We start from the raw sequence: 12,670 nt of genomic DNA on the forward strand, positions 1-12,670 counted from the left end.
ACCCCCTGTAGTTACTGTCCTTTGTTCCAGTTTCTTTCAGGTATCCTTGGGGGTGGATTTTGAGCCAGCTGAAGACAAAATGGAGGGGTCTCCCAGGGGTTTAAATAGACTTTCTTTTGTGGGTGAACACCCCTCCCTCCCCCTGTGTAGAATCCCAGCTACAGGATGGAGTTTTGGAGTCACATGGGCAAGTCACATGTCCATGCATGACCCAGAACTTACAGGTAGCAGACATGGTTCACATGCTACCTTGAATGTCCTCAAGTAGACTTCTTATGTGGATTGGAGCCTTCCAAGATCCATTGCCCATTAAGTGTTTCTTGATTGGGCACTTAACTTGCAAATTCCTTTCTGAAGAAGCTGCCCAAATGCCTTACTAAGGCTATTTAAAATCAAAGCAGTACACAGCCAATATTCATAATTTTGAATACAAAAATGATACATGCATACAAATAGGATGAATGGATTCAGTAGATCATAACCTTTACAGAGGTATGTTACATGGCATATGTAGCATAAAACATATTCCAGTTATGTCATATATACATTCATAAGCGTATTTCCATAAAGCCTTATGGGGTGCAACGTCACACTAACAGTTAGCTATATTACAAAGCAATAAAACTCCAGTTGAAATACAGAATGTACCAAAATTTTACAGTGTGCAAAAATATTGTAAAGAACTGAGAAACCTATGAGTCAGAGCACTGTGAAAACACCCAAGTCTATGGGAGGTGCCTCTGAAAAAAACCTAGTGCCACAGCAGAAAAATTGAGTTGTCCTATAGTATATTAAGAATTGGTTACACATGATCTTATATATTTATATTTATAAATAGATTATTGACCCTTTATCAGTTAATAGCTGTTGTAATAATTGATTAGTAAACTGTGAAGCCAATAGGCTGGTTATAGCCACTGGACACCTTCCCCGATGTGCCTCTAACACATATTACTCATGGCTGTTACATGCTTAAAACTTTTATTAATCATTTATTACCCCATTATAATTGTTTACCTTAGATGAATATGACACTGCCATAGCATCACATATTAGCCAAAAGTGCCCAGTGATATTGGGTGCATCCATTTCTGGGAGTCCAATGGGAGATACCCTGAAGAAGTCTGATTAGATGCTCTGCACTTTTTGGACATCAGGGCCCTTACTGTTATCCCAAGTTGGGCACCCAAAAATCATTAGACACTTCTGAAAATCTTGAGTCCTTAGTCTCAGACCAATGCTTTAACCAAAAGCTCAACCTTCCACACTGCCAGAGATCTGTAATCATCAAGGTCAAAGCTGACGGAGGAGGTTGCCATCAGCTTATTTTGGAAAGTCACCCCAGTGTCCACATCAGTAAAGCCCTGCGTGGATACAAAATTTGTAGCCACATCTGACCCGCAAACATGGTCTGTGGATACCTGCATCCACAGATACCCGCAGATTTGCAAGGCTATAAACATCAGCACGAGCTCTACCTGTCAGATGTGGACTCACAGGGAGCAGGCTTTATTAACGTGAATGTTAGGCAGACAGCACTACATCAGCTACACAGTTTCTTTGCAACCATGAAAGCCAGAAACACATACTTTTAGAAAAGAAAAGTTAGATTCTGTTGCCACCACATGACTGAAAGTCAAGTCCCTAAGCCCAGGCCTATTGTGTCTATGCCTTAGCTTGGTCCTGGTTGTTTTGGTGCTGAGCTGCCTTCTAGCCCTAAATCAGATTTAAAGAGTAGAGATAAATTTTGCTGTTGAAGTTGCTGAGAAAGCTGTTCCCCCATCACCCTTCCACCCCATTACCAGCAGAGCTTGTGCTAAAAAGAGAGCAAGGATGTTCCGATGGTTAGAACAATAGCCCAGACCTGGGAGACCAAGGTTCTGGTGGTCCCTGCTCTGCCACAGAGTTTAGTTCTCTGTTCTCCACCTGTACAATGGGGATAATAGCACTGCCCTACCTCACTGGGGTGTTATGAGGATAACTACATTAAAGACTGTGAGGTGCTCAGATGCTACCATGATGCAAGGGATGAGGTAAGTACTAAGAAAGATAGTTGCAGAAGTTATGCTGAACAGCATGCAGGCTTATGAGGAGCTTCTTTAAAAGCCAATGGGGAAAAAACTCAAAGAATGGTGAAAATGAGTTTGCAAGTGAATCTTCATAAACAAGCTTAGTAAAGAATTGAACTCTCAGACATCTTACAGTGTCGTGATTTGCACCTGAAATTGAAACCACCAAGGAGAAAAGTACAATTGAATTGGGGGGGGGGAAGGGAAGGGAGGAATTAAAATTAATCCAGAACAGGATGTCAACTGCATCAGCCTGCCTGACAATCCATCATAGACATGTAGGGCTGGAAGGGACCTCAAAAAATCAAGTCCAGCCCCCTGCACTGAAGCAGGACTAACTAAACCTAGTGCATCCCTGACAAGTGTTTGTCCAACCTGATCTTTAAAACCTCCTATCTTGGGGGACCCACAATCTCCCTTGGAAGCCTAGTCCACTGCTTAACTTCTCTTGTACTGAGAACATTTTCCCTAACATCTAACCTAAATCTCCCTTGCTGCGCGTTAAACCCATTACTTCTTGTCTTGCCTCCAGCGGATATGGAGAACAGTTGATCACCATCCTCTTTCTAACAGTTTTTAACATATCTGAAGACTATCAAGTCCCCCCCTTGTCTTTTCTCAAGACTAAACAAGCCCAATTTTTTAAACTTTTCCTCATAGGTCAGGTTTTTCTAAACCATTTATTATTTTTGTTGTTCTCCTCTGGGCTCCCTACACTTTGTCCACATCTTTCCTAAAGGGTGGCACCCAGAATTAGACACAGTACTCCATCTATGGCTTCACCAGTGCAGAGTCGAGCAGGACAATTACCTGCTACGTCTCACATCCAACACTCCTGTTAACACACCCTGGAATGATATTAGTCTTTTTTGCAACTGCATCACATTGTTGACTCATATTCCATTTGTGATCCACTAAAACCCCCTGGATCCTTTTGAACCGTACTATCACCTCGCCTTCCCTATTTTGTAGTTGTGAATTTGATTTTTTCCTTCCTAAGTGAAACACTTTGCACTTATCTTGATTGAATTTCTTCTTGTTGAATTCAAACAAATTCTCCAATTTGTCAAGGCCATTTTGAATTCTAATCCTGTCCTCCATGGTGCTTGTGTAACCTACTGTGACACAGCAGGGAGTGGGGAGTGTTGACCTGGGAATGTGGCAGGGGAGTTTCACTGGGGATGGGAGACCTGAGAGCCTGTAACCTGAGCCGGGAGGGGGAGGTAGCACCTCTGCCCAGGAAACTGGACAAAGGCTGCAGGAGAGAGCATGCTGGGGGGGCTTTGGTTTTCAGTTTGGTGCTGGGTGGTGGAACGCAAGGAACCCCAGGGCTGGGGTCTAAGTTCCCTGCCCCCCAGAAGGACTTGACTGAGGGGTCCTGGTTGTACCCACAAGCTCTGTTTTAGACTGTGTTCCTATTGTCCAATAAACCTTCCATTTTACTGGCTGGCTGAGAGTCACAGTGAATCCCAGGAAGAGAGGTGCAGGCCTCGGACTCCCCCACACGCCGTGACAACTGGTGGCAGAGGTGGGATCTACTGCACCCCGTGAACGGCGCTTCCTGCAGTAAGTGACTGGGGAACAGTAAAACGAAGGGGGATTGACGGGGACTAGGCATACTGAAGATTCAGAGAGAGATGGTTTCCGGGGGTGGTTAACCCCTGGGAGTGTGTGACCAGAGAGAAGGACTTTTGCAGTAGCAGGGTCCCCCGGAGGATTGCAGCGAGCGGTCCCAAGGGCAGAGGAGTCTGCAGCTCGACCCTGGCAAAGAGGTGGTGACCTCAAGAAGGACTGCACCCTAGGGGTTCTTCCTGGAAACCGTGGAAAGCTGCACAGGCCTGCGAGTGGCCAGCAGGGAGATGTACACTAAACGCCTTAAGAGTGACCTGGTGGAGCTGTGCAGGCAGAGGGGGCTGAGCATTGGGAGGTCCACCAAGGAACAGCTGATTGCCCAGTTGGAGGAGAAGGATCGCTTGGATGACCCGATCCCTGTCCCTGAGGGAAGCCGCCCGGTGGACGCAGCGTGGGCCCTGGGGCCTGACCAGGCTGGGAGGGGTCAGACTGCTGCTGAGGCTATCCCGAGACCCTTCCTACCTATGCCTAGGGGAGGGGTTGGGGGAAGCCCAGCGAATGCTGAGGGCACCCTGACCCTGGCAGCCAGCAGGGGTTCCTCCGGGCAGAGCTCCCCATCCCCGGAGCAGAGGTGGCTGGAATGGGAGAGGGAAATGAAAATGAGGGAGCTGGAGGATTATGAAAAGCAGCGTCAGCATGAGTGGGAGGAGGAGAGGCAACGTCAGCATGAGCAGGAGGAGAAGGAGAAACAGAGGCAGCATGAACTAGAGCTGGTCAGGCTGAGGAGCAGTGGGGCCCTGGCGGTGGTGAGTGAGGGGGGACCCAAGACTGCAAGGAGCTTTGATAAGTGCTTCCTGGCCCAGCGTAAGGAGGGGGAGGACATAGATAGCTTTTGAGAATGCCTGCGAGATGCACAGGGTTGACACTGCAGATAGGCTCCCGTTTCTCACCCCCTTACTGGACCCCAAAGCCGTGGAGGTGTACAGGCGAATGACAGGGGCAGAGGCAGGGGACTACGAACTGTTCAAAAAGGCCCTGCTCCGTGAGTTTGGGCTGACCCCCGAGATGTACCGGAAAAGGTTCCAGAATCAGCGTAAAATGCCTGAGGTCACATACCTACAATTGGTCAACCGAATGCAGGGATATGCCCGCAAGTGGACAGCTGGGGCCCAAGCTAAAGAGGACCTGCTTGACCTAATTGTGCTGGAGCAACTGTATGAATAGTGCCCTTCCGACCTGAGGCTATGGTTGGTGGACAGAAAACTAGAGAACCCACAGCATGCAGGGCAGCTGGCTGACGAGTTTGTGAACAGTCAGTCAGGGGGTAGCAGGGAGGAGTCCCAAAAGAACAGACCCCCCATGATGCAGAGAGAGAGAGAGTAACCATGGGACCTCCCAGCGGGGAAATATGGAGAACCCCCTCCCAAGGGGAATGCTTGGCGTCAGGACCATCTGACCCGCTCGAGGGGACCAACGTGACCTGAGCTGCTATCACTGTGGCCAAGTACAGACCCAGTGCCCCAGGCTCAGGGACAGACTGAGCAGACCAACCTACCCAGGGTTAACCAACCTACCCAGGGTAGGGACCCAGCTGGACAAGGGGCAGACGGCCCAGGCAAGGGGGGCTGCCAGCTTATCACCTGCTCAGGAGGGAAGAGTACCCCAGGCCAGCTCCACCAGAGGGGTGGACGCTCTGGACTCAGGGTTCTTGGTTTACAGGGTGGGCGCGGGTCTGTCCCTCCACAGAGAGTGCCTTGTTCCCCTCGAGGTGGATGGGAGGAAGGTCAATGGATACTGGGATATGAGCGCAGAGGTGACGCTGGCCCGGCCCGAGATGGTGGCCCCAGATCGGGTGGTGCCCGACAACTAGCTGACCCTGATGGGGGGGGGGGCGGGACCCTATTCAAAGTGCCCGTGGCAAGGGTACACCTGAAATGGGAGGCCAAGGAGGGCCCGAAGGACGTGGGGGTGCACCACCATTTGTCCACTGAGGTTTTGATGGGGGGGGACCTAGAGGACTGGCTAGCAACCCCCAGACTGCCCTGGTTGTAACCCGTAGCCAGAGCCGGCGAGGGGCACTGCGCCCTGACCTTGTGGAGGGTGCCACACCGGAGGTGCAGGACCCTACCCTGGTGGGGAAGGAGCGCTGAGGGGCACGGCTCAGAAAGGTTGTGGCCTCAGACCTGGCCAATGAGAGGGAACTGGTCCCCATCCCTTCCCCAGCCGCTGAGTTCCAGGCTGAGTTGCAGAAAGATCCCTCCTTGCAGAAGCTCAGGGATCTGGCTGACCTCAGTATGGTACGGACCATGAGGAGAGGTTGCCAGGAGAAGTTCCTGTGGGAGAAGGGGTTCCTGTACCGAGAATGGGCTCCCCCAGGGGAAGTGGAGTCCTGTGGGATCAGGAGGCAGATGGTGGGACCCCAGAAGTATCGCCGCAAGCTACTGTACCTGGCCCATGACATCCCCCTCTCAGGGCACCAGGGAATCTGGCGCACCCGGCAGAGGTTGCTACAGAACTTTTACTGGCCCGGGGTCTTTACCACGGTCCGGCAGTATTGCCGATCCTGTGACCCCTGTCAGAGGGTGGGGAAAGCCTGGGACAAGGGGAAAGCGTCTTTGAAGTCTTTGCCCATCATAGAGGAACCTTTCCAGAAGGTGGCTGTGGACATCGTGGGCCCTCTCAGCAAGACGACCCGGTCGGGGAAGAAATACATTCTGGTGGTGGTAGATTGTGCCACCCGCTACCCTGAGGCAGTGCCCTTAGCTTCCATTGAAGCAGACACCGTGGCCGATGCGCTCCTGATCATTTTCAGCTGAGTGGGGTTCCCCAAGGAAGTCTAGACAGACCCAGAGTCCAACTTCATGTCGGCCCTGCTCTGGTGCTTGTGGGAGAAATGTGGGGTCCGGCACAACTGGGCCTCAGCTTATCACCCCCAGTCCAATGGGCTGGTGGAGAGGTTCAATGGGACGCTAAAGATGATGCTGAAAATCTTTATGAACCAGCACCCACAGGCTTGGGACAAGTACTTACTTCACCTGTTGTTCGCATTCAGGGAAGTACCCCAGGTGTCTACCGGATTTTCGCCTTTCAAACTGTTATATGGAAGGAGGGTAAGAGGCCCCCTGGACCTGATGAGAGATGAATGGGAGAGGAAGGCCACTCCCAATGGAGAGTCAGTGGTGGAGTATGTCCTGATCTTCCGAGAGAGACTTGCTGAACTCATGGGCCTGGCCAGGGAGAATCTGGCCAGAGCCCAGAAGAAGCAGAAGGTCTGGTATGACCGCATGGCGCGGGCCCGTGATGGTTCTCATCCCCGTGACAAAGAACAAACTACAGGCTGCCTGGGAGGGCCCTTTCAATGTTGTCAAGCAGCTAAATGAGGTAAACTATGTGGTAGAGCTGTCTAACCGGGCGCACCACCACCGGGTGTACCATGTGAATATGATGAAGCCATATTATGCCAGGGGGAATGTGGAGTTGACCGTGTGTGGACATTGGGAGGAGCAGGGAGATGACCCTTTAGTGGATCTATTCCCTGGGACCTGAGCTGGTTCACCCCTGGAAACAATTCCCCTCTCGGATCAGCTAACCCCTGCCCAGCAACCTGAGATCAGGGGGGTGCTGCATCCGTACCGACAGCTGTTTTCCAACCAGCCTGGATGCACTAATCTGACTGTCCACCAGGCGCAGACAGGGTTGCACCTGCCGATAAGATGCTCCCCCTTCCGAGTCACAGGGAAAACTGCTCAGGACCTGGAAAGAGAGGTCCGGGACATGCTGGCTTTGGGGGTGATCCAGCCAACTGCCAGCCCTTGGGCCTCGCCGGTGGTGCTTGTCCCCAAAAAGGACGGGTTGATCTGGTTCTGTGTGGACTATCGGAAGCTCAATGCCATCATTGTATCTGATGCCTACCCCATGCCCAGGCCTGATGAGCTCCTAGACAAATTGGGAGGAGCTCAATACCTTACCACCATGGATCTTACAAAGGGCAACTGGCAAGTTCCACTGGATGCAGATGCCTGGCTGAAATCAGCCTTTATCACCCCTCTGGGGCTCTATGAGTTCCTGACCCTGCCTTTCGGCCTCAAGGGAGCACTGGCCACCTTCCAGCACCTGGTGGATCAGCTACTGAGGGGGATGGAGAGTTTTGTCATGGAGTATATTGATGACATCTGTGTCTTTAGCCAGACCCGGGAGGACTATGTGTCCCAGGTTAGACAAGTGCTGGACTGACTCCAGGAGGCTGGGCTGACCATAAAAGTTGAGAAGTGCAAGGTGGGGATGGCTGAAGTATCTTACCTGGGCCATCGGGTGGGGAGCGGTCGCCTAAAGCCGGAACCTGCTAAGGTGGAGGTGATCAGAGACTGGCCCGCTCCCCACACCAAAAAGTAGGTCCAAGCCTTTATTGGGTTGGTAGGATACTATCGAAGGTTTGTGCCCCGCTTTAGCGCCATAGCCACCCCCATCACCGAGCTATGCAAGAAGGGGAAGCCAGACAAGGTGGTCTGGACCGAGCAGTGCCAGGAGGCTTTCTGGGAACTGAAGGAGGCTCTGGTCAGTGGCCCAGTTCTGGCAAACCCAGACTTTGACAAGCCCTTTATGGTGTTCACCGACACCCCAGACACGGGACTGGGGGTGATGTTAATGCAGGAGGATGAAAAGGGGGAGAGACACCCCATCGTGTACCGGAGCAAGAAGTTGCTACCCGGGGAGCAACACTACGCGGCCATCAAGAAGGAATGCCCGGCCATGGCATGGGCCCCTAAGAAACTAGAGCCCTATCTCTTCGGGCGACACTTCATTGTGCACACCGACCACTCTCCCCTGACCTGGCTGCACCAGATGAAAGGAGCCAATGCCAAACTCCTGAGGTGTAGCCTGCTCCTGCAGGATTATGACATGGACGTGGTCCATGTGAAGGGAAGTGCCAACATGATAGCGGATGTGTTGTCCCGGAGAGGGGGCCCTGAGCTATCCCAGGTCACTGGTCAGAGTGACCCCACTCAGTTCAGTCTCGAAGTGGGGAGAGATATGACGCAGCAGAGAGCGGGGAGTGTTGACCTGGGAATGTGGTAGGGGAGTTTCACTGGGGATGGGAGACCTAAGAGCCTGTAACCTGAGCCGGGAGGGGGAGGTAGCACCTCTGCCCAGGAAACTGGACAAAGGCTGCAGGAGAGAGCATGCTGGGGGGGCTTTGGTTTTCAGTTTGGTGCTGGGTGGTGGAACACAGGGAACCCCAGGGCTGGGGTCTAAGTTCCCTGCCCCCAAGAAGGACTTGACTGAGGGGTCCTGGTTGTACCCACAATCTCTGTTTTAGACTGTGTTCCTATTGTCTAATAAACCTTCCATTTTACTGGCTGGCTGAGAGTCACAGTGAATCTCAGGAAGAGGGGTGCAGGCCCCGGACTCCCCCACACTCCATGACACCTACACACTTTCTGGGTGTGGTGTTCTGTCCCCTCTAGTGGCACCGAGACCACTTAGAGATTAATGAATCTGCTCTACAGCCTTAGCTGAGAGCCAGTTGGCTTTTAGCTCATGCAGTAGAGGCTCATGCATTCCGCTCCAGAGGCCCCAGGTTTCATCCTGCCCGCCAACGACTGGTGTCTGTCTGCGTTACAAGTGGGGGCTCGTCCGGGATTTCAGCTGGGAAGTCTCTGAAGTGCAGGATGCGCTTCCTCAGGTAGCAGAAGTATGTAAACCACACACCTCCTGGTGTTACACTTGCAACCCTTCTGTCATAACCATACCGTTAAGGGTAGCCTAGAATTCCTCCTTTCCTGTAAGGGGTTAAGAAGCTCAAATAACCTGGTTGGCACCTGACCAAAGGGACCAATGGGGAAAGAAGATACTTTCAAATCTTGGGGGTGGGTGGGGGGAGGCTTTGTGGTGTGTTCTCTGGGGAAAGCAGAAGCATCAGGTCAAAAAAACTCCTTCTTCTATAAACCATCCTGTACAAGTCTCTGATATTACAAAAAGAGTAAGTAAATAAGGCAAGGCGCGTTAGATTACCTTTTGTTTTCAACTTGTGAATTTTCCCTTTGCTAGAGGGAGGTTTATCCCAGTTTTTTGTAACTTTAAAGTTTTGCCTAGAGGGGAATCCTCTGTGTTTTGAATCTGATTACTCTGTAAAGTATGTACCATCCTGATTTTACAGAGGTGATTCTTTTAGCTTTTCTTTAAATAAAATCCTTCTTTTAAGAACCTGACTGATTTTTCCATTGTTCCAAGACCCAGGGGTTTGGGTCTTTGATCATTGATCATTTTGTAACCAATTGGTTAGGATATTATTCTCAAGCCTCCCCAGGAAAGAGGGTGTAAGGGCTTGCAGGGATTGCTGGGGGAAGAGGAACTCCAAGTGGTCCGTTTCCCTGGTTCTTTGTTCAATCACTTGGTGGTGGCAGCGTTACTTAAACCCAAGGTACAAGGGAGAATTTGTGCCTGAGGAGTTTTTAACCTAAACTAGTAGAAATAAGCATAGGGGGTCTTTCATGTGGGTCCCCACATCTGTACCCTAAAGTTCAGAGTGGGGAGGGAACCCTGACACCTTCCCAGCTTGGTGTCATCTGCAAACTCCATCATCCAGTCAGTAATGAAAATATTAACTAGTACCAGACCCAGGACTGACCCGTCAGACCCCACTAGATACATCTTTGAACACAGTCTTTCAACTGTTTGTGCACCCACCTTAGAGTAATTTCATGTAGCCCACATTTCCCTCATTTGCTTATGAGAATGTCATATGGGACTGTGTCAAGAGCTTTACTAAAGATCAAGGTATATCATATCCGCTGCTTCCCCCTATTGACTAGGCCTGTAACCCTGTCAAAGAAGGAAATTAGGGTGTTTTGGCATGATTTGTTCTTGACAAATCCATGCTGGCTATTCCTTACAACCCTATTATCTTCTAGGTGCTTACAAATGGATTGCTTAATAATTTGTTCCAGTATCTTTCCAAGTATCAAAGTTAGGCTGACTGGTCTATAATTCCCTGGGTCCTCTTTGTTCCCCCTTTTAGAGACAGGTACTGTGTTTGCCCTTCTTCAGTCCTCTGGGACCTCATCCGTCCTCCAGAAGTTCTTGAAGGGCAGCTGCTAACAGTTCCAAGATTCCTTCAGCTAGTTCCTTAAGTATCCTAGGATAAATTTCATCAGGCCCTGATGACTTGAATATATCTAACTTATCTAAGTATTTTTTAACCTATTTCCCCCCCTATTTTGGCTTGCATTCATTCCCCCTTGTTGTTAATATTAATTATATTGAGTATTTGGTCATCATTAACCTTTTTAGTGAAGACCAAAGCAAAAATAGCCATTAAAAACTGCAGCCTTCTTTATGTCATCAGCTATCAACTTTCCTTCCCTGATAAGTAGAGGACCTACATTTTCCTTTATCTCAGATCTTCAGCTTTTTCAGTGTGTTTGGCCACTTGCTTTGAATAATTTGTATTTGGTTTGTTGAGATTTAAACCGCAAGTGAGAAGTTCACGTATTTTATGTCATAGGAGTCTTGGATGATGACCCAGCACATGTTCATTTTAAGAACACTTTCACAGCAGATTTGACAAAACACAAAGAAGGTACCAATGTGAGATTTCCAAGGATAGATACAGCACTCCATCCAAGGTTTAAGAATCTAAAGTGCCTTCTAAAATCTGAGAGGGATGAGGTGTGGAGAATGCTTTCAGATGTCTTAAAAGAGCAACACTCCGTTGCAGAAACTACAGAACCCAAACCACCAAATAAGAAAATCAACCTTCTGCTGTTGGTATCTGACTCAGATGATGAAAATGAACATGCATCGGTCCGCTCTGTTTTGGATCGTTATCGAGCAGAACCCGTCATCAGCATGGACGCATGTCTTCTGGAATGGTGGTTGAAGTATGAAAGGATCTTTATGAATCTTTAGCGCATCTGGCATGTAAATATCTTGCGATGCCGGCTACAACAGTACCATGCGAACACCTGTTCTTACTTTCAGGTGACATTGTAAACAAGACGTGGGCAGCATTATCTCCTACTAATTGTTTGTCTGAGCGATTGGCTGAAGTAGGACTGAGTGGGCTTGTAGGTTTTAAAGTTTTACATTGTTTTATTTTTGAATGCAGTTATTTTTTGTACATATCTCTACATTTGTAAATTCAACTTTCATGATAAAGAGATTGCACTACAGTACTTGTATTAGGTGAATTGAAAAATACTATTTCTTTTGTTTTGTACAGTGCAGTTATTAGTAATGAAAATAAATATAAAGTGAGCACTGTACACTTTATATTCTGTGTTGTAATTGAAATTAATATATTTGAAATAGTAGAAAACTTCCAAAAATATTTAAATAAATAGTATTCTATTATTGTTTAACAGTGCGATTAATTGCATGATTTATTGTGATTAATTTTTTAATCGCCTGATTAATCACAATTAATTTTTTTAATCACTTGACAGCCCTAATTGGAATATAAACATTGTACTTACATTTCAGTGTATAGTATATAAAGCAGTATAAACCAGTCATTGTCTGTATGAAATTTTAATTTGTACTGACTTTTCTAGTGCTTACTGTTGTAAAACTAGGCAAATATCTAGATGAGTTGATGTACCCCCTGCTGGAACACCTCTGTGTACCTCCAGGGGTACATGTACCTCTGGTTGAGAACTACTGATTTAGTGTTATGTTGCCCCTTTTTGACTCAAACGGCTAGTTGAAAGTAGGGCCCTTGGGAATGTTCCTGTTTGAAGCAGAAATTGATGGAGTCTAGTATTTTCTTTGATGCAATCTTATTTATTTACAAGGAATGTACAAAGATCTAGGTCTCTGAACGCGGAAGAAAACAAGAACAAAAGGAGCAGTTGCTTAGCTTACAGCCCCCCAAGACTTGCAAGAGTTGATGCTTTTTTTTAAAAAAAAAAAAGCCCCAGCTCCTGGAGTTATGTAAGTATGAGAATCCTGAGCCATCAAAAGTCACAAGACAAATTAAAAAAAAAAACCCACAATTGATTATTTTTAAAATTCAGTGATTCTGGGGCTGG

The sequence above is a fragment of the Eretmochelys imbricata genome, chromosome 5, assembly GCF_965152235.1.
Source record: "Eretmochelys imbricata isolate rEreImb1 chromosome 5, rEreImb1.hap1, whole genome shotgun sequence".
NCBI lineage: Eukaryota > Metazoa > Chordata > Testudines > Cheloniidae > Eretmochelys > Eretmochelys imbricata.